General features: G+C 46.4%; 1 protein-coding gene across 1 annotated transcript in view; it reads left to right on the top strand.

The window, feature by feature from the left end:
* The first annotated feature begins 2,256 nt into the window (after nt 1-2,256).
* JOSD2 (Josephin domain containing 2) overlaps nt 2,257-25,973 on the top strand; it is a 107,090-nt gene continuing 83,373 nt past the window's right edge. Inside the window, exon 1 of the mRNA XM_086947761.1 lies at nt 2,257-2,406. The gene's annotated coding sequence lies outside the window, so the exon portion shown is untranslated. The remainder of the gene's footprint in view (nt 2,407-25,973) is intronic.

The raw sequence follows: 25,973 nt of genomic DNA, 5'->3' as shown, positions 1-25,973 counted from the left end.
AAGCTGTTGGACACACTCCATGAGGGGCACCTCGGAATATGCAAACTGAAATTGAGGGCCAGACAAGATTACTGGTGGCCAGGAATGGACATAAGAGCTGAGAGACATGTCAGAAACTGCACTCGATGCCAGGGGGCCGACAAAGCCCTCAAGCCCTTACGTCCAGCACTGGGACAATTTGATCTCCCGAAGAACCCATGGGAGGAGTTGTCTGTGGATATCCTGGGCCCGATTCTGGACATACGGGGGATCCAAAAGTATGTTTGCGTCATGGTGGACAGGTACTCAAAGTGGCCAGAACTGAAGATTGAAGAAACCATGGACGCAGAAACTATCATTAAATTTTTGGCTGATACGTTTGTGAGGAAAGGAATTCCAAAGACGATTCTCAGTGACAATGGGCCCCAATTCAGGTCGGAGAAGTGGAACAACTTCATGCACAGGAACGGCATCCTAGCCCGACACACATCCATATACCACCCCGCCGGGAACGGCCTAGTGGAACGGTTTAATAGAGTGGTGATGGGGTCGATCCAAGCTGCCATATCTGATAACAAGGACTGGGAAGTAGAGATCTGGCACATGGTGTGGGCATACCGGATTACCCCCACAAGCACGGGATATAGCCCATTCCAGATACTGAGAAGACGTGAGCCGTTCACCCAAGACAACAGAGTGTGGAAAGAGAAAACAGTAATGAGTGAATGGTCCCCAGCAGTAGTACGATCCAACCTTGAGAAAGCCCAAGCAGTCTACACCAAGCACTACGACAACAGGAGGAATGTGAAGAACACATGTCTAGAGAAAGGAGAATGGGTACGAGTAAAGTTGGCCACGATGCAGAGGAAGGGAGAAAGTAAATATAGCAAGCCCATGCAGGTGAAAGAAGTTCTGGGCAGAGCTGCCCTGCTGAGTGACGGGAACGTATGGTCGCAGGACCGCATGGCGAGATGCAACAAGATTCTAAATTGGGACCAAGGTGTAACAGACTTGGAAGATGAAAGGAACGAAACAGCTGAGCAGGAACCTCCAGAGACAGTACCTGAGGAGAACGGAGAAGACCGAAAAGGACAAGAGACAGGAATGAGTGAGCAGGAGCAGATGGCTGGAGAAGGATTGAACGAGAGAGATGGAGGCGCAGCTGTGCCAGTGAGTAGAGGAAGAGGTGAAAGAGAGACCCACAACACCCCGGTAAGACTGACCCGCAGGGGTAGAGGGGTGGTCAAGCCAGCCAGGTTCAGAGACTATGAGATGAACAGTGGAATGTAATGTTATTGTTGCTGTATTGGAAAAAAGGGGAGATATGTAGTAGCGCGCTCTAGTGTATGCACGTCACGTAGGTTACGTGACGTGCCGGCGGCCATCTTAGGATGCGCGTGCATCGCGTTTCATTGGCGCGATGAGCCGGTACGGGCAGTAGAGACTCGGCGCTCTTTAGGGACGTTAATTACCGGAATAAATGGTTAACTAACAACGTGGCTGCAGTGTCATCTTTGGGGGCAAAGAGGAACATTACAGCCTGCAGCCGGTACAGAACCTTCTCCTGTACTGGTGTGTTGTATCCTGATATTACAATTAAAAGTTGAGTAAAGAAGTAAAAGAGTTTTGCTTCCTCCTTAACAGAAGGTTGCTCATGTTAAGCGCTCTAATACCTTCGAGTCGAGTTTGCGCTATGTAAATCTGCCCAAAAAAATAGACAAAGTATCACCCTGGGTTCATTGGAGTACATGGTGGGAGAATTCCGATTTTATGTAGGTGATGGATTTTCGAAATATTTGTGTTGGCTAGCTAGTGTTGAGGAAGAAGAAAAATAAAAGGAGCTTTTTCACACAACGAGAAATACTTTATCTGTGATCCCTGATTGTGCTCCCAGAGATTCAACACTGACTTTGGGGACTCACCTGGAGGGCACTGGTGTGGCACCCGCCCCTATTTTCAGTTTTGAGCTCTCTCAGTTTATTGCGACTGTTACTTAAATGTGGGAGAGGGTGTGGTGTGTTTTGCCAATAAGCTCTGGGCTCCCTATAAAAGCTTATAATGTCATCACTTCCTTCTTAGTTGGCTTCATATAAGCATTAATAAAACCAGTACGATTAAGAGCCAATTTTTGATAATTTAGTGCAGCCTAACCCCTTGAAAATACAGTGAATATTTTAGCAACATGGCGCCCACAGCTGTGTCTTCTGTCTCCATGGTGATTGTCAGCAGTCTAGTTCTTAATGAGAACGCTGTGTCTGAGGATCTCGTCCTCTTTCTATTGCCATGGCGAGGAAGTAATTGTAAACACGCCTAAATTGAGAATGCAAGAACGCTCTGCGGGCTTGTAGTAGGGACAGGCACTGCACAAGAGCTCAGCCTGTGAAGATCTGACAGAACATCGATTCCCTGTTTGTAGCTTGACTGCAGGTAGGTCTAGCCGGCGAAGTGACGCTCACACAGTAGAAGTATGAACACAGGACCATTGGGTTGTAGGGACGCCAACTGCTATGGATCTCTAGATATGCACTTCGAGGGTATGGCTGCATATCTTCTGGGTCTCACGTATTTTGCCTAAGCTGCTATCAAAGGGAGACCCCCCTCCAACTCGAAATACCTTGTTCTTTTAAATACTATGTTCTTTAAAGTGTTTGGTACCACCGTTTTGTTGTTTCTAAGCGCTTAAGTAAACACTGTTAAAGCAATTATAGCGGTTCTTTATCGAACTTGGAATAATTAAAAGGCGGGTTGTCGTTGGAGGTCGCTAACTGATGTCGGAGGCAAGCCGCAAGAGCGTGACAATTCGGGCTATGTTTCTTGCCCATCTGGTCTCGAACGTCCTTCTGCAAGTAGACCACAAGGACAGACCTGCTGGCGCGGTAGCCTCCTTCCTGGGTTTATTGATGCAGATGGCCTCTGAAGACTGAAAAGTGTGCTTCAGAGGTAGTGACGTAAAACAATATGATGTAGTTCCTGAAACTTCCGTATCTCAGTAATATTCATAGGCGTTAGTGTGAATTAGATGCCCCGGAAGAGCGAACCCTTACATACACCCTGTCCCCACCGGCCTTTGTTTTGCCCCTTAACAGACGATTCACCTCTAGGAGTCCCTCTGGACTGCCAGGTTGCGGATGCCTAATACTAATTATTTTGACATATCATGCCCACTTTTTTTTAGGATTAAAGTTTATTTATTATTATTGATGGCAATTTTGTGACGAGCTAGTTTCGCATTTCGGCTTCTCTCCTGCCCATCTTTCATGTCCTTCCATCCCAGTCCCCGCAAACCATTGTTTTGTCGGCGTTGCCACCAAACGTTCTTTTAAACTGCTTTTTTGATAATCAGTACTTCTTGTAAAACCATACATCCTGCCTCCAGAAATCTGTCGGTCTCAGATGTTTCTTCTGAAAGCTAGCACCAAGCCAATAATTTGAGAGCAGACTGCCGGCTTTTGTCACCAACAACCCCTAAACCCCTCTTTCTGTAGAAACTAATTGGGAGGGGGAGTGTAGTCCAAAGAAAGTGACATTATCCCAAATGTTATTTTGTATCGCAACTCTAAGTCAGAGTGACTGCTTCCTTTTGGGCTGCTTGGGAGACGGCACAAGTGATGTGATTTGAGCTTTAGCTGGGAGAAGAGGGCGCTGAGAAATGTCTTTCGAAAAACATGATTTAGGAGTTTTTGAGCAAATTGACCGGTTTCACAGATTAGGTAAACATCTTCCCAAGCCGAGTGAGTGTTTGTCCAACAGATTACGGGCACGAATGTTTGGCTAAATGTAAAGAAAAGATTTTCCTTTGATTTAGCAAAATCGCTTTCAGTGGAGAGGTGGTCTGGAGGGACGAAACTCCAGGCTATAGTGCCCCAGAAGTAACCTTCACCAATTGTCCACTTCCACCCTGCGAAGGCTTGCATTTACCATGGTAATGACAATTTGTTTCACGAACTCTAATTAAACAAGCATTTGCAATGCAATAGGTCTCGCATTACTGAAAGAGAGCTGTTGGCGGTGCTAATAATAATAGTGCAGCGCAAATAGCTCAAACTTTCAGTAATGCAAGACCTATTGATTTGCAAATGCTTGTTGTAGAATATGAAGGATAGCAGGAGAATGTAGCCTCATAGGCTACTATTATGTGAGTTTTAAACAATGTATGTGTCTTTAAGAACTTAGAGACCACTAGTATCCCATCATGCCTAGCAGAAGCCAGCTGCCTCAATTCTTTTTTTTCCCGGCTCCTGGTGACAGGATCTTGGAGCACTGAGCTCGGCCTTTTTAGTCCTTTCCTCTTCAAAATTCACCATTGGTTTTTGTTTCAACTACTTCATTTGATGTCTTTGATTCCTTTGCAGTTTCTGCCTTTTTCTGATAGAAAATTGGGGTATTTTGTCAAATAAAATGCCTTTTTATTTGACCAAGTGACCTGCCTGGGGGAGCAAGAAGACCAAATCAGATGTCTACTTTCTCTGCCTTCTGGGCAACATTTCAGTGAAGATTTTCAGCATACAAGAAGTTTTCAAGCGTACCCTGGGGAAAAGGGAGAAGCAAATATCGTCTGAAGGTGGGACCTCAGAGCAAGGAGAGGGTCCGTTCTGTACCAGGGCCCTGTCATTTACCTTTGAAGAGCGAGGTGCGGGTCAGTCCTCTACCAGGGCTGTGCTGTTTACCTATGAAGAGCGAGGAGAGGGTCGGTCCTCTATCAGGGCTCGACCATTTACCTCTAAAGGACGTGGAAGGTCCAAAATGTTGGTTTCTGCCCCAAAGCAACTTTTCTGGTTGACGTCGAGAGGTTCGACGTCGACACATGGTAACTCTATGACCATTACGCTGTTGCTGCACAGATCGACGTCAAGGAATGGGTCGACGTTGAGGAGTATATCGACATGGTGTCAATGCGTTGTTATAGGAGGTTGACGTAGAGGAGCATGTCGCTGTGTAAGCGCATGTCACCGTCTAGGCATCAACAAGGGCTGACATTGAAGCATTTCGGTGTTGAGGCGTCCCAGAAGGTTGAGATCGAGGACCATATCGTCTTTTAGGCAGCGAGGATGGTCGGAGTAGAGGCATAACAACATCGTAGCGTCTATGAGGTCGGCATCAATAACCTTATTGACGTCGAAGACATTTTAAAAAAAATAATCTGAAGTCGCCTCGTTCACCTCTGCCACTACCATCTGCTTTCAACGCCACGCCAATACCTCTGCCTGGGAAGGTACTTCTCCCAAGAAGATGCTTCATTATTTGCACCATCATATCTTATAGGTGTTTTCACCACTGAAGTCATGTCTGTCGATCAAAACCAGATCATGCACAGGATCTAGGCTTCGGTCACAATAAACGTCCTCCTTTTCTACAGGGAGATGTATGCTGACTTTATCGGCTTCTGTACATCTCAAATTTCTTCGGTGGATGGCATTAAAGATATAAGTTCTGTTGTCTTTTGCTTCAGTAATGTTTTGAGGTGCTTTTCCTTCCAGGCAGTTCTGGTAAGAGGTGCTGCGATGCTCAACATACTAGGTCAGCACAGACACCATACGTTCTTTAGTCCCGGTCCTCTTAAACTACCACTGGAATTATGTGGCATTCTGGCCTCTGCTATCTTTGTTCCAACAGGGCGGGATTCTCTTGTCCTCCGCTCCGAAATGTCTCATGGTTCATATTGGCCATCATGCACCTACTTCTGCCTCCTCTTTACCACCTGATAAGGAGAGCAAGTAGCTAGAACCTGTCGGCCGTAAAGTTGGTAGCATGGTTGCAACCACCACGAAAGCTACCAGTGCAGCTCCTTTCCTAGACTGTTATGAGACCGCACTCTAGTAATCTATTCAGAAGTTGGCTGTTGATTTTCATATGGTTCAATGAGAATTCTTCCTAGATCTAGTCAATACTGGCTTCATGGTACTTAATCAGGTAATCTCTGCCAAATCTTATTCTTCGTTGGCGGCACAAGAATATTGCTATTACATAGCCTTACGAAGACTATCATGGCTCCGTTTTACGACTCCTAATCCAGAATCTCAGCAGATGATACTGAATTTTTGAAATTCAGATTCATCCCTCTTCAGCAGCCATACTGTCGACAAGTTGGTGCGGATAGAATATAAAATGGAGATTCGTATGGCTCTCAGCCTGGAAAGGCCCAATGAACAATAATGTTCCTTCAAGCCCTACCAGCGCCAGTTTTATCCTCATAGGGTTTATCTCCCTCAGTAGTAGCAAGGTTCATAGCATCCGCAGTAATAACACAGGGGTAAACAGACAACAGGCGCTAAGCCGTGATCTTTTTGTTCCTTCTCTTCTGTTACTGTCTCCGATTGGGGGTAGCATCTCTCAATTTTTCAACATGTACTTCAACGGTTGTGAACGATTTGCTCGAAAGTCAACATCCAGCTGCAAAAGCTTATGGTGGAAGCCCCATCTCACACATTTGCTCCACATATAAAAAAAAACATTCTAGGCTAGACACGGGTCAACAAATGGATTTGTTGAGACACTTTTCAGAGGCGAGCAGTGCATCAGGTCTATCCCCTTTTACACCAGTGAGATTGGCTCTGCTCTGTAGACCTCCAAGACGCGTACTTCATGTAGCAATCACCAAGAAACATTGCAAATTCTGGAGGTTTGTCATGGGGCAGGACCTCTGAGTATTGAGTGCTTCCATTTTGCCTCCAGTCCGCACCCAGTATTTTCTCAAAGTGCAAGCATTTGGGGCTGTCCTCCTCAAGATACACTGAATCTTCATCTACCTCTACCTAGACGATTGGTTATCCAAGGTGTCTACTCCGCATGAAGCCTAGATGCAGAAAAAAACCTTCACAAAAAGACTCTTGGGTTTTGAATATTATTTAATAGGTATCGTCTTAGACTTACGAGTCCTCCACCGACCATGCCACCGAAACATGCTCTCATGAAGTCACTAATCCCACAGTGACATCCATGTCGCCTCTTCTCTGCTCCATAGCCTGGCGCATCTTCCTCACTCCGAATGCATGACTTCCCAGCGTCTTCTTCAGAAGTGTCTCAAGGAGCGGTGGGACAAATTGTCCAGCATCTAGAAGGACAACATCATCTTTCCTCATGCACAGGTCCTTATAAGGTTGTTGCTCTCCGGACTACCTGCTTTGAGGAATGCCTTTTCACCAATTGGTTCCCTCTCAGACTAATGTTAGCTGCATCAGAGCTGGGCTGGGGAATTCACAATTATCTCCAGATTCTGGGCATGTGGTCTCCGAGAGAAATTACCTATTGTATCAATCTCTTTGGGCTCCTAGCGGTCCACCTAGCGCTACAAGTCTTTTGCCCATACATTCACATACCGATCCCGGCTTGTTCACACGGACAGTTCTACCACCATATTGTACCCCTACAGACAGAGAATGAGCTCCACACCGCTATTCCACGAAGTGTAGACAAGGTGGCAACGGCTCATAGCAGGACTAGGCACCTCTCAGCAACTCACCTCACAGGTGTACAAAAGGGTTGGGCAGACACCATCAGCAGAGTGCTACAAGAAAACAACTTATGGGTCTTTCACAACATTGTAGTGCAAGGTGTCTTCAGGCTGTGGGGCTCTCTGCACTGTGATTTGTTTGCCACCTCAGGACTTTAAAAATGCTAAGGCTTCGCCTCCAGATATTCCCAACAAGAAATTCACTGGAATGCCCTGGGGGTTGACTGGTCTGCAAGATTCCTCGAGGCCTTTCCCGCAGTCCCACTAATCCTGTCAGTACTCGTACTCGCGAGCCAGAATTATTTTAGTAGCTCTGTAGTTGCTGCCTCATTGTTGGTTCACACATCTCCTTAACCGGTCATGGCGTCCACATCTCAAGCTCCCTTGCAGGCCAGATCTACTAATTAGATTCAGAGACCAGATAGTTCAACAAAGTCTCTCTTCTTTGATTTTGGTATATCAGTTCCTGAGCTGGTGCACTATGGACACTTTCATCTGCCACAAACCGACTTGGACATCTTCAAGGAGCTAAAAAGCCCTTTCTCCTGTTCAGTATATGCCTTGAAGTGAATGTTGCATCTGGGGCTCGTCCAAGAACGTACACCCTAAAGTGTGCCAGGAAGATGTAATTCCTCCCTACCTTCTCCTTTTGGTGATATATAGCTTACAATTCTCTTCCATAATGGTTCACTTGGCAGCCTTACTGCCTACAGAAAATGTCTTTCACAAGCCTCTTTTTTCAAAATCTCCATTATCAAGGATTCTTTAGAAGGGTTGTAGTAGGGTTTTTCTTCCTATTAGATGTCCTTTTCCCTCCCGGAGAGCTTAACATAGTCCATTTTCCTCATCTTATGCAGAATTCTTTTGAGACCATTGATAAGTCATCCCTGAAGCATTTCTCGTGGAAGAACATTTTCCTCATAGCAATTGCACCAGCTTGCAGGGTTCATGAAATGCAGGCATTATGTTCTTAGACAACCTAAATTCCTATTTACGGAGGCAGCTCATAGAAACTGAGGGCACCTTCAAGAATAATAAATCATAAATCCAAGGCCGCTACAGATTAGTTAAGTAGCTAACATCAATTTATTTACGCCAAGTAGTCTTTCATAAATTGAACCATATATGCAAAGCACAATATGCAGCATTAAACACGGTTATTGACCAAGGGAGAAAGATAAAGTGTGGAAAAGAGTGCTCATGTGAAGACTGAGGGAGGAAAAGTAATTCAGAGGCATAGGGTAACAATTTCAATCATGTTATGGCAAAAGGGAACCAAAAAGTCTATCAGAACTGGTATCCCTAATATATGGGGCCTCCCCTTACGAACAAAATCAATTATAGAATTTTTCAAAAGTTCTCATCACAGTGTAACTTCATCTGTGGTTGGGGGATAGATATTGGGTGCAGTCCCATCCAGGGGGTGTCGACGTTTCGACCCTAATGCACAAAGGTGAGTAGATTCCTCTGCTGCAGGTCTTCCTCAGGACAGGGTGGAGGGGGAGAACCCAGACGAAGGTCGCAGTGAGAGACCATAAGAATTAATGGTTTTTACGGATCGAATCCAGTACAATCTTCAAGGTTGGGGTTGAATCCCACAAAGCCGCTGGGTTGAAGTGGCAGGAGTCCTTTAAGTAGAGGGCGCAGTAGCGAAGTTGTTTCTCAATGCTAGATCATCTCGCTGGGGGAGAGAGGGAGAGAACAGCCGCATCCGTCGGCGTCTCAGGGAACTGCACCTCTCTGACCTACTGGGTTCTTGTAAAAAGGTCTCTGCTTATTCCATAAAGCGCGCTCCACTTTCCTGCTTTCCACACCAAGCTCAGTGGAACCAGTCTTATCCACCTAGTGGGTAAGACTGGTTCCACTGAGGTTGGCGTGTTGGGAGCATTCATCTTTCCTTGACACGATCAGAGTAAACAAACAAGGACTGCATTTACCAAAAGATGGCCATCTAAGAAGAGTTGTTTGTCAGCGCACATGCTCACACTGGAAGCTGCAGTGTGTAAAAAAAAAAAGTGAGTTATGTGATGCTGCAACACATTAAAAGGAGAAGGAAAAGAAATACATTTTTTTGTCCAAAATTGATGCAATCTATGAATATGACCTAAGGAGGACCTCTAATGACCATCTCCATCACCAACACAAGAGATCCCACCTTCAAAGTACACTATGCCGGAAATGTGTTTGAGAATTTATAAAACTACAAACCCTCTTGAATAACAAATTAGAAAGTAAAGTGAATCAAATTGAAAAAGGTGCACGGATCAGCCCAAGACATGTTAAAAACCTTCACCTGAAGGCCAAAGTATGCAGAATAGCAGATAGTCAATTATGAAACAGCAATGCACAATCTACAATTAGAAATCATAAAAAATAGGCAGAGAGCAACCATAATAAGTAAATTTTCTGTGGACATAGGAGACTTGAGAAAGTAAGCATAGGTGTTACAGGCTCAGTCATCATCTAGAATTGACATAAAAAGTTTTTAAAGCGCGTTGTATTGACACAAGACCTGTTATCAGATGCTGCCAGTAAACAAGGTAAAGTAACAATAAGAGGCTGAGTGATACTTTTCCTCTTTCACACAGGGTGTGGCCTGCCAAATAATAAAAAGATTGCCACAATTGACGTGACTCTCAGAAATTGGGGCTGGGGAAGGAAAATATTACTGACTAGACTTTGTTTTCTGCTAATGTGAGTCTTATGGCAAACGCTAACCGTGATGTACAAACAACAGCAATCATATCTAAGTTAAAAAAAAAATGAATGGTAGAAGATCGATTGGCAGGGATTGTCATGGCAGTGATTGGGCAGAGAGATTCTGTCATATAATTATATTTAGGATTTTTGCAGTGCATTTCTCCAATTTTTAATACTCTAGCATAGAAAATCCACTGTCTCAGTGACCCTTTTAATCTGGATTTCTCATTGACTGTAGGTGTTATGGGGAGGTTTTGTTCGGTTTGGTAGGTGCAACAATAGCTCTGTATGATGATAGGTTTAGTGATGCATCCCATCGCTTGAAAGGAATACCACGCTGCACTGCATTGTGGAGGCATGGTTTTGTGTCCGGTTAAGTCATTTATCACAATTCAGGATGGTGTATGGTTGTTTATTGCCTGGCCAGATATGTTCGGTTGGCCATTTTTTAAGGCTTTGTTGCCATGCTGTGCACGTGAAGGTACAGGTAGGGTCTAACGTGTTCTGTTGCTAATGTAGTTGTTGGAGCATCTATCAGAAAAATGTGTTGATGAGCTAAGGGGTATGTGGATCAGGATGGTCAGATGAGTTGTTCGCTTGGTTGGTGCTCTCTGGGATGAGGACTGAAGCAGCTGTTCATGTGGGAATGCTTTGCCAAGGTATGAGGTTTGTTGCTGGCATGGTCATGGTATGTTATGTTGTCAATAATCAATGTAATTATGTGTGAATAATTTGATGTAACTTTTAGCCAGCATGGCTGTGATAACTACATTGTTTTTTAGCGCCATGTTGTGTCCAGGAGGGTGTACCTAATCGGCTTAATGTGCGCTGCTGTTACTGTGGGTATTGATGAATCCTGAGTTGTATTGTTAAGGAGCATTGCTTTACCAATTTGATGAGGACATAGAAGGGTCTTTCTGGTGTGTTCTGGTGGGGTTGACAGTTATGTGTGTGACTAAAATGCTGGCGCACATGAGGTAAATAGAGTTAGTGAGTTACACAATATGTATAGGTAAGGTTTTACAATACATAGTATATTATGGTACATCATAGGCAATGCTTTACACATTATTAGTTATCACAGTATAATATGTTCTAACATATTCTGTAACATCATAATACACTATACTTAATGGAGGCGATGTATTTTGTTGGGACGAAAGAGATGGGTAGGATACAGAATCTGCTTATATAATCCAGGCTCCACTGCTGCTTTAGTGTTTTGCCAGTGTTTGTTCTTTGTGGAATTCATCTTATAAGGACCTACATTTCCGAAAAGCTATGAATTAGGATGTGTAAAAGAGCTCTTTACCTCCTAATAGGAAGAGGAAAATGGCACTCAGATGTAAGAGACAGTAACTTGACCATGCATTGGAGTTACTGCCCCTAGGAAAAAAGGGAGGTGACTGCTGTGAGTGGGCAGGGCATAAGGGATGGTTTTGTTGTAATTGAACAAAGAGGCTTTTGGTAGTAGAGTTTAGACCAGTATGAATGAGCAAAGACTCATGCTGGGAATGTTGATGCATTGCAGTGTATGGGCAGAAAAGCTTATAGTGACAAACTTATTTTGGTGGACGAGGTGGCGTAGGACATGACACTGCTCCCAATGTTCTTTTGGGCTCATAGTGGAGGGTGTCCTACTGCTGTTAATGGGTGGACATGCAGGTTGGCAATCCGTGACATTGCTGTTTATGGAAAAAAATTCTATTGATCGCAGGAGATTTATGTTATGCAGATTTGTAGAGCTCACCATCACCAGGGAGGGTATCCTGGCACTGAGCAGGTGTGTGCCTAGCCAAACCTATGGCCTAGTGTACTACTTGAAAAGCTGTGTCATCAGCTTCTTACAGAATTTTAGACGTGAGGAACGGGCTATGTAGGACAAGGCTCGGCTGTCGGATCTTGCTTTCCTTACGCATGGGATGTATGCAAGTAAGAGTCCAGATGAGCGGAGGTGTCCAGAAAGTTTGTGAAAGCAGATGCGCATGTTGAAGTATGCAGGACCAGTGTTATGTAGTGCCTTGAAGGTGTGGGTGAAGAATTTGAATTATGCTTGTTTGTGAAAGGGGTACCAGGGTAACTTCTTCAGGTGTGGTGTGATGTGAGTTTGGTGTGGGAAGTTGAGTGATTCTGGCTCCCTATTTCTGAATGGGTTGCAGCCATCTGTTTTTTTTAAATGTTGACTCTGTGTGTATGAAATAGTGGCCCAGAGTGGAAGTAGGTGTCTCTGCTCTGAATGTTATGAGGGCTTGTTTGACAGAGGGCGGCACTGCAAATTGACAGAGGCTCAATGTCTGTGTGAGAGAAAGTTTCCTAATTAGGGAGAGATGCTCTAAACTTGTAAACAGGCTCAGGCCAGCTCAGCTGTTTTGCCAGCCCAAACATACTTTCTAAACCCTGTCAGTGTAACCAACACACTGATCTCATTCACTAAGATTTTTCTTAGTAGGTTTAACTTACTCTCTATTTTCCAGGAGTAAGTCACATCTGATCATAAAAAGAAATCTGTGTGAATCAGACCTATTGGATTTCAGCCTTGCATGTGAAATTATTTTGTCCACTGTTTTATAAACAGCACACCCTTCAGTCACGTCAAGTTTTATTACACCCAGTTGAATGAATCTGACTATGCGTCCTGTGTCATGCACCCTAACTTGAGCATTTCTGCCCATCAACACTATTGCCACATCTGACACTCTCTGCCTCTCACCAAACTAACCCACATTAACAACACCCTCTTCCTCCATGTCTTCACTCAACTACCATATGCCAACTAGGCTAAAAACATCAGTTTGTAATCACTTTTCAATCTCCCTGTACCTCGCTCATATACCCAGTCTGCTCAGTCAGCCTATTTACCTTCACAACCACACCTGTCCCCTATCCAAAGTTAACTTTAAGGACTCACTGATTGGCATCTTGTAAGCATATGCGTAATAAAGCTTTGCTTCACAATGGAAACCAAACCCTCCGGTTCTTAGTACACCTAAGAACTCACTGACAGCAAATAAACTATATGACAAAAAGAAAGGAATTGGCACAAATCCAAATGACTGGAAGGCATATTTTCACAACTGTAGACTTCTAGTCCATTTGCAGAAACTTCATTGCCAAGGCAATTTACTACAAAGCTATTATCGCTGAAAGCTCCAAAGCAAATGAGGTATACAGAAAAGTAATTGACGGAGTGCTATTTTAGTCTAGACCACTGGTAACTATGCAGGGCCACATCGCAGTCCATCGTTATTTTGGACACCATGCCACCTCAGTTTGGACCCAGCCGTATGCAAAAGAGTCCTGACCCTGATCCAATGGGAACAACCCAACTTCACAAGGAAGTGAGACGTTTATAAAAATAAAGGGACATGCAACTTAAAGAGAAGTTACAATTGAAAGCTGTTTGCACGAAGGTGAAAGAGAAACAAAACTCTTCTGCTGGAGTAGCACAAAGGATGAGCCACGATAGTTAAGGGCTTTTTAAGAATGGCCATCTACCAGATGTCAGAATTTGGCATCATCCGGCATGTGCCAGTGGTGTCTACCATGGAACATTTATCTTCTATTTTGAAAATGCATTTGTTATTTATTATTTTTGTTAGAAATTTGCAGTAAAGCAATGTCATAATTAAGTCTCTGGTCTTGCAGTAGAATTGGCACTGAAATATCACAAGGTTCACATTCAACTTCTACACAGAGCCTCTGACTCTCGCCAACCATTCCCTCAAAATGTCCCACTGAGGAGATGATGCACTATTCAGTCTGAAAGTCTCTTCAGACAAGGGGGCTGATAGTTGGAAAACATAACATTGCCCATTCGTGGGGAGTGGAAAAACCGCCACAATTAAGAGACTGGGCATGATCGCTGAGAAAGTAGTTGTGGGGAGGGGCTGTCATCAAAAGTGGGCAAAAATATGGGGACGATTGAATGAATATAGAGGCAGCCCCTGTACAGCTATTACAATACCAAATGTCGATTTACTGTTTGTTAACCAGCCCGTTGTGCCTGTTGTGCCTGTGAATGTTGAATGACCGGGAGAAGAAGCTGGAGGGTGCTTTTACGAAGGAATACTATGAAGGCCTATCGTCCTTACTGGGCTGAACCATGCAATAGTAGATTTTTGATTACTTTGATTTCTTTTTGCTTTATTGATTTGATGTCTCTAACAATAAACAGATTTGTGTAAAAAAAAAAAAAAGTGAGGGTGTTAAGTACCTATTTAAAAATTTGCCTAACTAAAACAGAATTGCCATAGTCGACCACTAGAAACTAGCGCAGATCCAGGAATGGCCTGCTAATCATATTCTAGGCTTATTCACTTGAAGTCTTCACAAATCACCTGGGTTCATTATCGGACAGTTACCACGTTTTCCTCCAACATTGCCACAAAAGGCACAGAAAGCCTTGCACATTATTCTTGGCAGAATAATACCTTGCATTACAGATTCAGACTTCGCAAGCGCTGTTGAAGCTGTAGCTTTCTCACCACATGAATTGTGGCAGCTTGCTTCTTGCTGACATCCTAGATACCACACAGACTAGATGGGAAGGTTCATCCTGTGTGATGCAGACACCTCAATGTTGTGGCTTATGCATTGGCCTAGTCAAGTCAAGTCAAAATTTATATAGCGCACTACATACCCAGAGGGTCTCAAGGCGCTTGAGGAGGAGGGGGGGAAGGGGGGGGGGTAGGAGGGGGGGGGTTACTTATCGAATATCCAGGTTTTAAGCTGTTTTCTGAAGGCTAGGTGGTTTTGGGTAAGGCGGAGGTGGATGGGAAGGGAATTCCAGGTTTTGGCCGCTAAGTAGGAGAAGGATCTTCCCCCCCATGGTGGCTTTGTGGATGCGCGGAGCAGCGGCGAGGGCTTGGTTGGACGAACGCAGTTGGCGGGTGGGAGTGTAGAAGGAAAGGCGCGTGTTGAGGCAGTCAGGTCCAAGTTCGTAGAGGGCTTTGTGTGCGTGCGTGAGGAGACGGAACGTTATCCTTTTTGTTGACGGGGAGCCAGTGAAGGTCTTTCAGGTGACCGGAAATGTGGTCTGTGCGGGGGATGTCTAGTATGAGTCTGGCTGAGGCGTTTTGAATGCGTTGGAGTTTTTTCAGCAGTTTTGCGGTGGTGCCGGCGTAAAGGGTGTTTCCGTAGTCCAGACGGCTTGTAACCAGTGCGTGGGTGACCGTTTTTCTTGATTCGGTGGGGATCCAGCGAAATATTTTTTGGAGCATGCGTAAGATGTTGAAGCATGATGATGAGACGGCGTTGACTTGTCTGGTCATCGAGAGAGAGGAGTCCAGGATTATGCCCAGGTTCCGTGCGTGGTCCGTCGGTATGGGAGCTTTTCCTAGGGCGGTTGGCCACCAAGAGTCATCCCAGGCGGAAGGGGATGCACCTAAGATGAGGACTTCCGTTTTGTCCGAGTTCAGTTTCAGACGGCTGTGCTTCATCCACTCGGCTACTTCTTTCATCCCTTCATGTAGGTTGGTTTTGGCGGTGATTGGGTCTGTGGTGAGTGAGAGGATCAGCTGAGTGTCATCAGCGTAGTAGATAATGTTGAGGTTGTGTTGACGTGCGATGGGGCTCATGTAGACATTAAAGAGGGTAGGGCTGAGAGAAGATCCTTGTGGAACGCCGCAGATGACTTCGGTGGCCTCTGACTTAAAAGGGGGAGGCGGACTCTATGAGTTCTTCCAGCGAGGAACGAGATGATCCAGTTCAATGCTTTTCCTTGAATTCCGATGTTGCTGAGGCGTTGTATTAGGGTGCTATGACAGACTGTGTCGAAGGCTGCGGCGAGGTCGAGGAGGATGAGGGCGACTGTGTCTCCGTTGTCCAGTAGAGTTCGAATGTCGTCTGTTGCTGCGAAGAGGGCGGTCTCGGTGCTGTGTTTGGCTCGGAAGCCAGACTGTGAGGAGTCGAGTGATTTGTTGGTTTCGAGGAAGGCGGCGAGCTTATTGTTGACAGCTTTCTCCATGACTTTGGCAGGGAATGGGAGGAGCGAGATGGGGCGGTAGTTTTTGAGTTCGGTGGGGTCAGCTGTGAGGTTTCTTCAGAAGGGCGCTGAGTTAGGCGTGTTTCCATTTTTCTGGGAATGTGCCGGAGTTGAGGGAGCAGTTGATAACGTCTCGGAGATGGGGTGCGATAATGGAGTCTGCTTTGTTGAAGATGTGAGGGGGGCATGGGTCTGTAGGGTATCCTGAGTGGATGGAGTTCATTATGCGAATGGTGTCTTCTGTGGTGATTGGGTTCCAGTTGAGAAGGTTATTCGGAGGAGGTACAGGTTCGGAGGTGAGAGGGGTTGACTGGTTTACGGGTTGGTTGTCAAAGCTGTTATGAATGTCGGCGATTTTGTCATGGAAGAATGAGGCGAGGGAGTCGCAGAGGACTTGAGGGGGTGATGTCGTTGGAGCTGGCGGTGGGGTTGGTGAATTCTTTGATGATGTTGAAAAGTTCCTTGCTGTTGTGGGCGTTGTTGTCTAGTCGGTCTTTGAGTGCTGATTTCTTGGCTGTCCGGATTAGTTGGTGGTGTTTGCGGGTGGCATTTTTGAAGGTGGCTTGGGTGATTGTGTTTGGGTCTTTTTTCCAAGTTTTTTCAAGGGAGCAAAAGTTTCTTGGATTTCTTAAGGTCATCATTGAACCAGGGGGCGTTCTTGCTTCCTTGCTTGATTTGATGTTTTTTCAAGGGTGCTAGTTTGTCGGCGGTTTGGGTTAACCATTGTGTGAGGTTGATGGCGGCTTGGTTAGGGTTCGTCGAATAGGCAGGGTTTTTTTGAAGAAGTGATGTGGAGATCTGGTCGATTGTGATTTTGTTCCAATTTCTTCGCAGAGTTGGTTGAGGGTGGTTGTGGATCGTGGTCTTATTGTAAATGAAGTGGATGCAACTATGGTCCGTCCAGTGGAGGGCTGTGGTGTGAGTGAAGGAGATATGCTTGCTGGAGGTGAAGATAGGGTCGAGTGTGTGTCCTGCGTAGTGGGTGGGGGTGTTAACAAGTTGTTTGAGTCCGAGGTTGGAAAGATTGTCCAGGAGGGTGATAGTGTTCCTGTCGTTGTTCTTTTCCAGATGGAAATTGAGGTCTCCCAGTAGAATGTATTCTTCTGAGGGGAGGGCGTGTGGGGTGATGAAGTCAGTGATGTCTTCGCTGAATTGTGTACGGGGTCCTGGGGGTCTGTAGAGGAGGGTGCCTCTGAGTGTGGTCTTGGGGTCGGTGTGGATCTGGAAGTGGAGGTGTTCGGCGATAGCGAGGTTGTCTTCTGAGCTGGTTGAGACGCGGATGGTGTTCTTATGGACGATGGCGATGCCTCCTTCTGTTTGCTTGGTGCGGTCCTTACGGATGATCTTGTAGCCGTCCGGGATGGCTATGGCGATGTCTGGAGCTGATGAGGCATTCATCCAGGTTTCTGTTAGGAAGGCGATGTCCGGGGAAATGGTGTCGAGTAGGTTCCAAAGGTCGATGGCGTGTTTGTGAACCGAGCGGGTGTTGAGAAGGATGCATTTAAGGTGGTTGGTGTTGGATCTCTGTTTGGTGTTTGTGGATTTGGTGTGGGTCTTGATGGAGTCGTACTTGCAGGAGTGGCAGGTGAAGGGTCCATGGGTGTGTCCCGGTGCGGCTTGGGCACAGTTAGGGAGTCGGTCGGGGTTAAGTGCTAGGAGGGTGGATGAGTCGTATGTAATGCGGGAGGGGTGGGTGATACGGGGACCAGGGGGTCTGGCGCTGGGCGCGGTCCAGGCGCGGATGGGCGTAGACGGGCTTACCTTTGGCGCACCTTCGGCGCGCTTAGGGCACGATCGCTGCGCGTGGACGCTGCGCGTAGGTCCATCTGTCAAAAATGGATAATGGAGGGGGGCGGGGCGAGGGAGGGTCGGCGGGGGGCGGGGTAGGATGGCCAGTAGGAGCTGGAGGGAGCGGGGTGGGGCCGCGGGGGAGCAGTGGCGGCGTGGACGGGCTCAAGGCACAACAACAATGCTGGGAGGTCGTGGGCGCGATCGCTGGCACCGTCAGGGGCACACAAAGCGGTAGCAGGCACAAATTAGCTGGCACACAATTACAATAAAATTAAAATTAAATTCACTGGCACACAATCACAATTAAATTAAATTCAATGCGGTCGCAGGCGCAATTCTCTGGCACAAAATGCAGTCGCAGGCGCAATGCAGGCAACGATACCAGGCACAGTGGCAGGGTGCAAGATGGCAGGGCAGGAAGGCAGGGCAGGATGCAGGTCGCTGGCACCAAATGGCTGGGGCAAGCTGCTAGAGGAGCGACCAGTTCTGACTTTTAGGCCAGCAACATATTCAAGACTGGTGCCATCACTTTCAAGGCAGCAGCTAACCAATGTCTAGTTGCCCAGTGGAAAAAGTAACCACCTGAAGAGGCCAATATGACACAGGGCCGGACTCAAAAGGCAAGGAGACCAGAACAGGGGCCAAAATGTGCCCATGATTTGCAATAAACACTCTCTGAAACTCAGGCTTGCTGATCTCATCTGAAAGTAGGGTGGGAGCACTCATATCCCAGCACCTGCACTCAGTGAGTGGGACAGAGACCTGAGAAGACTTTAGGCAGAATTTCCAGCACCTCAAAAATGACTTGTTCCTCTCTACTGATGAAGGCATGAATCCAGAAACACATGTCTATAGTTACACAGCACAGGCTGCACCAACAAGGGTGTAAAATTAAAGACCACTACTGAAGTAAGTGTCATCATGCACTGCATTTACCATGATGCATTTGAGGCAAAGTGAGTGCTAGGATGTGAGGCGGTGTGCTCCGACCCTCCTGTTCTCCTGATCTCGTCTGACGTTTGCAAAAGAAGCAAGGACTCCTCGTATGAAGGATCACTTCATCATCCTACGGTGAGGATCTCCCTGCACCTCCACTTATGAGCCAAGCAACAAATTAACAGCGATGATCAGCAATAGGAAGGGTGTGAGGCATCTAAACCACTGTTGGCCCCAACTGTAAGTCGTCAGAAAGTAACCAAACAAATTGATAACTAAAGTCTACATCATCATGCCAATAGCTGCAGAAGCGCCATATAAGTGTTTGGGAGGAGCCCTCATAAGAAATGAGGGGATAGCATGAGTAGACAATACTAGTAGAGCTTCCTTGGCAGAGGAAGTATTCAGTCAAAAAGCTGTAATGCTTTAAGTTTTGGGGTGTTGAAGCAGGTGAAGTTAAGGCGGTACAATAGGTAAGTATGGTTTGCCAGATATGCAAGAACTTGACAGCAGTGTGAGCCAAGTTGTGCAAGATTTCTTCCATTGCCATCACGGCCAACGTTGCTGAACCCAGAGGGCAGCGGGGGGGGGGCGGGGGCAATACTGATTTCTTCCAGGCTAACGCTATGAGCTGCTGTGCAGCATTTAGCATATGGCTAATGAGTCTTCAATCTGCGTGGATTATAGCTTCTAATAAAAGGGGCCGGATGCCCAGTATAACAGTGGTATACATGTAGGTTAATACACAAAATAGCCCAGCACACTTTATACACGGAATGTAGCAATTATACAATCAAGACATTGCTGAGGATCGTTTGGACTGGAACTTTACTATCTGGGATACTCTCTGTACTAAAATAAAAGTCACTTGTCAAAACTACATGGAATGTAAACCTATGGGGAAGCGTACAAACTGACTCTAAAAAACTACCCTTCCCTAAACATACACGGCACGGAAACTGCTCTGTTGGCTGTGGTTTGAGGAATCCAAATGTACCATTGATCAGGGGGGAGCAGTGGCTATCATCCTCTTTCTATTGCAACTGAGCCGAACGCCGAACCTGCCAGTGTAGGGGCCGGGGGCAAGCGCTTTCTTCTGCACTTTTGGGATTCCCCCCCCCTGGCGAGCTGAGCCGAGCACCCCTGCTGCAGCAAACCCCTCCAAAGGGGGCCACTACTAGAGAGAGGAGAGCTGCGAGTTGCAAGCCCTGCATCGCGGCGGGTGGAGCCGTTGGGAGCCGCATATATGTTTTCAGTGCGGCAGGAGCCGCAAACCCTTTTACTGGGCAGGAGCCGCAAATCGCTTTCTGGTGCGGCGGGAGCTCCCCGGCGCTCCCAGTGCCCCAGGGTGCCCCTGGTCACAGCAGGTGCCTAATTGACGCTGCAGGTTGCCGCTCGCTATTTGGAGTTGCTTAGAGCCCACAGGTGCCCTAGGAGCGGCAGGGCAGTGCAATGCTCAGGTGTGGCAAACTTGGCTGGGTGGCACTGGGCTGAGAGTTGATAGAAGATACATGCACTGACTGACTGACGGAGTCCACACCGGGTCCTGCAGTCAGCCGAACGCGGAAACTGCGTGCAAGGAGCGGGGGATCAGAGCCGAACGTGAGGTAGGCGGTGCCCAGAACCCAGAGCTGGTGCCCCGTGTGCGGAGAAAACAACTCCACTTTCAAGTCACCAATCACCGCAGGAGAAACCACAGCGAACAGGAGTGAGCAACCGGGGAACAGCAGAGGCGCGGGTCGGGCCGAGCTGCATCCGGGCTATAAAAGGTAAGCCGGGGATTGAGATTGGCCGGGACCTGTTGGTTTGGTCTCCTGCGCGGCTCTCTGGCTTCCTCCCACCCCAGCCGCTTTACCCTGCCTCGCCCGCCCACCGACCCCCCCTTAATACTCAATACTGATCCACCAAAGCAGCTAGTGGGAAAACTTTCAGTGTGGTTTCTCGCAACACTGCCACACAGCCCCAGGCATTTGTGGACTCTCCGCACTCCGATTTCACACTAGAGTTTGCTCCAATCCTCTCTGACAGTGTACAGTGGACGCAGTTGCAATTGCAAAACCATTCACACGCGGCAATCAGGAGACGCAAGGCAGAACTTAAAACGAGGTCAAAGCCTCACGCAGCAAGTGCACACAACCAGGAGGACAAGAAATTCAAACCTAGTCCAACATCAAGAGAAGTCACGCCCCCACAAATCAGCAAGGCGGCAAAAAGCAAAGCTGCTCTATCCCCTAGGAAGAGGGAGCTGCAAATCTGGACCAGGCCCCAAGGAGGACCAGCAAATAGGAGACACACAAATAGTATCAGCACCCGCAACCTCACCAGGAAAGGCTTCCAGCTTAGACGAACCTAAGGCCAACAGGATCAGTCTCAGCACTATAAAGAGAACATCTTACACAGACAGCAACAGAGATATAAGAGACTTCCTGTACCACATAGTACCTGACGAATCCAGGGGGGCGGCGTGCCCACCATGCCTATCACGCATGGGAGAGACCATTAGACCCGCCAGCATACCAACGGACGCTGAAAGATTGGTAAGACCCCACTTACCAAGACGCCCAGCCACCCCACTTTCGCCTGAAATAATTATTTCTCGAGGGGACAAGAATACCAGAAACAAGAGATTTAGGACCCCATTTACCAAGACGCCCAGCCACCCCACTTTTGCCAGAAATAATTATTTCTCGAGGGGATAGAATACCAGAAACAACAGGTTTAAATACGGTACTAGCTATGCCAATCCATAATAGTCCACTTAGCTTAGCCCCTCAAAGACTAGGGGATACGCAATCGGCCCCCGCAGCTAATGGAACCAACGGAGCTAATGGAGCCAACGGAACAAAAGCAAATACAATTAGCAAAACAATACAAACACTAGAATCAAATTCCTTAAATCTCAGTGATTTCGCACAAGATAAAGACTCTTGGATTCTTAGCCCTCGAAGTGGGGAAGTGGAAAAAGAACAGAAACCGCAATAATAGAAAATCACTTAGCGCTAATTAATGAAGCTTTGATTTCAACGGCAAATGCGGCAATAATGCACACAGACAAACTTGACGCTCAAATAAACATACTACAAACAGTTGCAGGCCTAATTTCAGGGATAGACTCCAAATTGGAACACTTGAACGCATTAATACATGGAGCCCAGGCTAACACCATATCAATAACCAAACCGGAGAGCTGCGGCTGCAGCCCTATATTGCTCAATTTAGAAAAACTTCCAGATATAATGAACACGCTAATCGACCACCTTAAGACTGAAGTCAGCAGGCAACGGAACAACTCACATGCCCAGCAAAACACCAAGGAGCCTCACAATATAAAAGAGATACAAATTAGCGACATAGAATCCGCGCAAGAAACAAGAAGGTCTGTGACCGAGCTTTTAGGTAGGGCTGAAGACACTGGAATAAAAACCAGCTCCAACCCGGATAATAACCATGGTCATCAGAACAACCCAAAGCTGGTAAGCCCGGACACTCGTCATCTTTCCCGGAAAAAGAAGAAGAAATTAAAAAAGCTTAACAAACAGAAAAAAACATCCATCGACAATGGCTCCATTCGGAAATGGCTGCTGCCTGAAAAACAGGAGACCATCGTACACATCGATGATCAATATGAGACCAACCTCAACCAATACCGAAATCATAGACAAAAACATAGTACGCCCGGGCAAAACTATGCCTGAAATCAACCCGATCATCGTGGACTACTTATCAGACCATCAGTTGGATCTTATGGACCCGTGCCCACATAAAAAAAGTCGGCACGCCCACCAAATTCAAGGACAACAAGTCGGGGAAGAACAGCAGGACTCTCGGGGAGCCTGGGAAGCCAACCAAAAAAGCCCCCTACTCACTAAACCATTGAATATAAGAACGAGTAGCAGGAACCAAGAAACCCCAAAAATATATAAACCAATTACTACGACAGTACAAGATCTTAGGGCACCCCAAGACAACATGGAGCGTATCGAGATTAGTGAGATGAAATTTAGGCCTCCGAGACCAGGCTCTGAGACGACAGTGCAGCAGATGGTGGTTACATCAAACCAGGTAGAAGCTTGTTCGGACATCCGGGCACAGGCAACCACAAACTCTACAAAGGCCCAGGTCCTGCAGGAGAAAAACACCTTACAAAATTTGACATCTACAAACCACTACGACCGGAAAATACTAATGTACCCTGAATATGTTTCACAGGGCAAGTGGGACATTCTTAACCGCAGCAATTTGCTAAAACTCTTTTCAAACATCCCCGGTATAGAAAAGACAAAAACAACGGACATTGAGAGGGTTTCTTTTCTCACCCCAGGCCCAAACGAGACAAATGAGACCATAGAGCTAACTTTTACCAGCCTAGCCATGGCTGAGGCCTTGAAAAGAAACCAAAACCTACTGGAAAGCTGGGGTATAAAAATGGTGACCCAGCCTGTGTCAAAATATCCAATGATCTTAAAAAACAGCGACTTGAAGTACCCATTAGCCCGCCAGGAACAGAATATTCAAATGAAGCCAGCCATGAACGCCTTGTCCTATTCAACGTCACAAGTCGAGTCCATTCTGCATGGGACTAAAGGAGGCACTAGTACAAGTTTTACCAACGAAAGTTTCATCAAAATAACAACAAGTCTGGGACAGGGCACCCGCTCTTGCTCAATTAGGGGGAACATCAGCAAAGACTGGTCTTGGCTGCCTCAAGCTTTAAACCCCAGCCCCTAACACTGATCGTCCTGCAAGCAATGAGATTTCTCAGTACCAACCGAAAATTGACTCAGCTAAGCACACCAACTCTGTGCTCACCACTCGCAGTTTGCACATCATGACCTGGAATGTTGCAGGGATTACAAAGCTTATGCAAAATCAAGCGGCATTGGCATTCTTGGAAGGAGCGGATTTAATTTGCACCCAAGAAACATGGGCAATAAAGCCAATATCAATAAGGGGGTACGTAGAGTATTGGAAACCAGCCATCAAAGACAACATATTTGGAAGGCCCTCAGGAGGGATATCCATTTACATCAAGCATTCATTAAAAATTCATTTCACAGAATTAAAATCTACATCAAACATGCTTCTGGCGGGCATTGTAAAAGGCCTCTCCACGACCACCGGCCCACTTCCAATACTTCTAATCAACGTCTACTTTAACTCTTATGGGCCGGGCGCCAAGGATAAACTAACCCTGCTGATAAGCCAGATAGAATGTTTGATCTTACAGTTTGCATCAATGGAAGCTATCATCCTTGGGGACCTGAATACACACAATATAGTGGTCATTACAACAAAAAGCAACCACTCTGGGGCCACAGATGCTTATAATGCCCTGATGCAGACCTACAACCTGTTAACAGCACACTCTCTGTTTTTAAGGATCAAGCCTACATACAACAATCAAACAACAATAGACTATATCATACTAAGTAAAAAAAAATACAAAATCTAATGACTAACTACACAGTGCACCCGCGAAACGAAAGTGACCACACTGCCTTAACAATTAAATTGAACCTCACGGCAGACACCAGTCACACGCTACGCTGCATTGGGGAATCTAATGGAGAAGAATTGCAAAAGCTATCCAGGAGAATTAAATGGGGGCCAGCGCCAACCAATAAGTTTGATGAATGAAAAAAAACATGGGCTGGCTGGCCATTTAGCGCGAATAACAAGGGTGCCATCGAAAAATGGGATTGGCTAGCCAGCAAATTAGCCTCACTGCTTCGAGGAGATACAACAAGCATAACCCCTGACATTTACCATATACTTTTGGAATTATTCCAGCAATTAAAGAGAGCGCTAAACGCCAAACGCAGAGCTTACTGGAAAACCGGCACAGTATCGGCCAAAAGGCAACTTAAAGAAGCCGGAAAAAGTCACTCAAAGACGGTGTGGGCCGTGAAATGCGAATGTATTGAGGCAAAATGGCTGAAAATCTTTGATCTGCTAAGACCCTGCAAATCCCAAGAGTTTTGGAGATACCTAAACACCTTAACTCAAGGAGACAATCACAGAGAGAATTCACTTGATGCACGCTCCTGGGTCGGTCACGTAAAAACACTGTATATAGAAGATCAAAGTAGATCTTCCTCAAATAAAGGCCTTAACGCGAGTGAAGAACTAGACATCGCCACCGACACTTTGGAAACATTGGACGATGACGCCCCCAGGAAAAACTCTAGTCTGTACAATCCTAAAAAAAGTTAGACATAACGGGGCACCGGGCCTCAATGGCCTGCCCGGCTCCCTCTTTAGGGCAGACATAGATTTCCGGACAAAAAAGTTGACCCAGCTATACACAGAATGTCGGTTCTTGGGAGACGTTCCAGATTCCTGGAGAGGGTCGCTTCTGCACCCAATACATAAGAAAGGGCCCAAATCCGATCCCAAAAATTACCGCATGATTGCCCTGTTGGACATCGAGGGGAAGGATTCGCAAGTCCCCTCCTGGCGGAACTATCAAGTTGGGTCAGCACAGATGGGCTTTTGCCCTTCTTCCAAACAGGGTTTAGATCCGGCGCATCAACGGTGGACAACATAACTGCTCTCTCATACCTTATCCAACAAGCTGTGTCTCGCAAAAGCCTCCTTCTCTTCGCCTGCTTTATTGACTATTCTACAGCGTTCGACGACGTAGATCGCTCCATCCTCTGGCAGAAGCTGGCACGCTGCAACATCAACCCAGCTCTACTAAAAGCTATTCAATCCCTGTATCTAAGAACGTGGGTCAGAATTAAACTCTCATGCGATTCTGCTACAGAAAAAATCTAAACGGACCGCGGCTTAAAGCAAGGTTGCGTCTTAGCACCGTTGCTTTTCAACTTATACACTGCAGACATGGGCCAAGCTTTGACCGGAGCCACTCTAGCAACACCTAGGATTGGGGGCGCTAAGATCCAACTAATGCAATATGCCGATGACTTGGTACTCCTAGATCATACCAAAACAGGCTTACAAAAAGCACTCACGGCACTGGCAACTTACAATGTCAAAAATAAGCTGGTGGCCAACCCGTCCAAATCCAAAATAGTAATTTTCGGGCATTATCCCCCAAAAGAACTAGTAAAATGGAGGCTTGGACAACTGACTCCAGACTTCACAAAAGATTACAACTACTTGGGAGTCTGA

This window comes from Lissotriton vulgaris, chromosome 12 (genome assembly GCF_964263255.1).
Source record: "Lissotriton vulgaris chromosome 12, aLisVul1.2, whole genome shotgun sequence".
NCBI classification, from domain to species: Eukaryota; Metazoa; Chordata; class Amphibia; order Caudata; family Salamandridae; genus Lissotriton; species Lissotriton vulgaris.
Note: the sequence above shows the minus strand (reverse complement) of the source record. Positions and strands in the feature narration are given on the sequence as shown.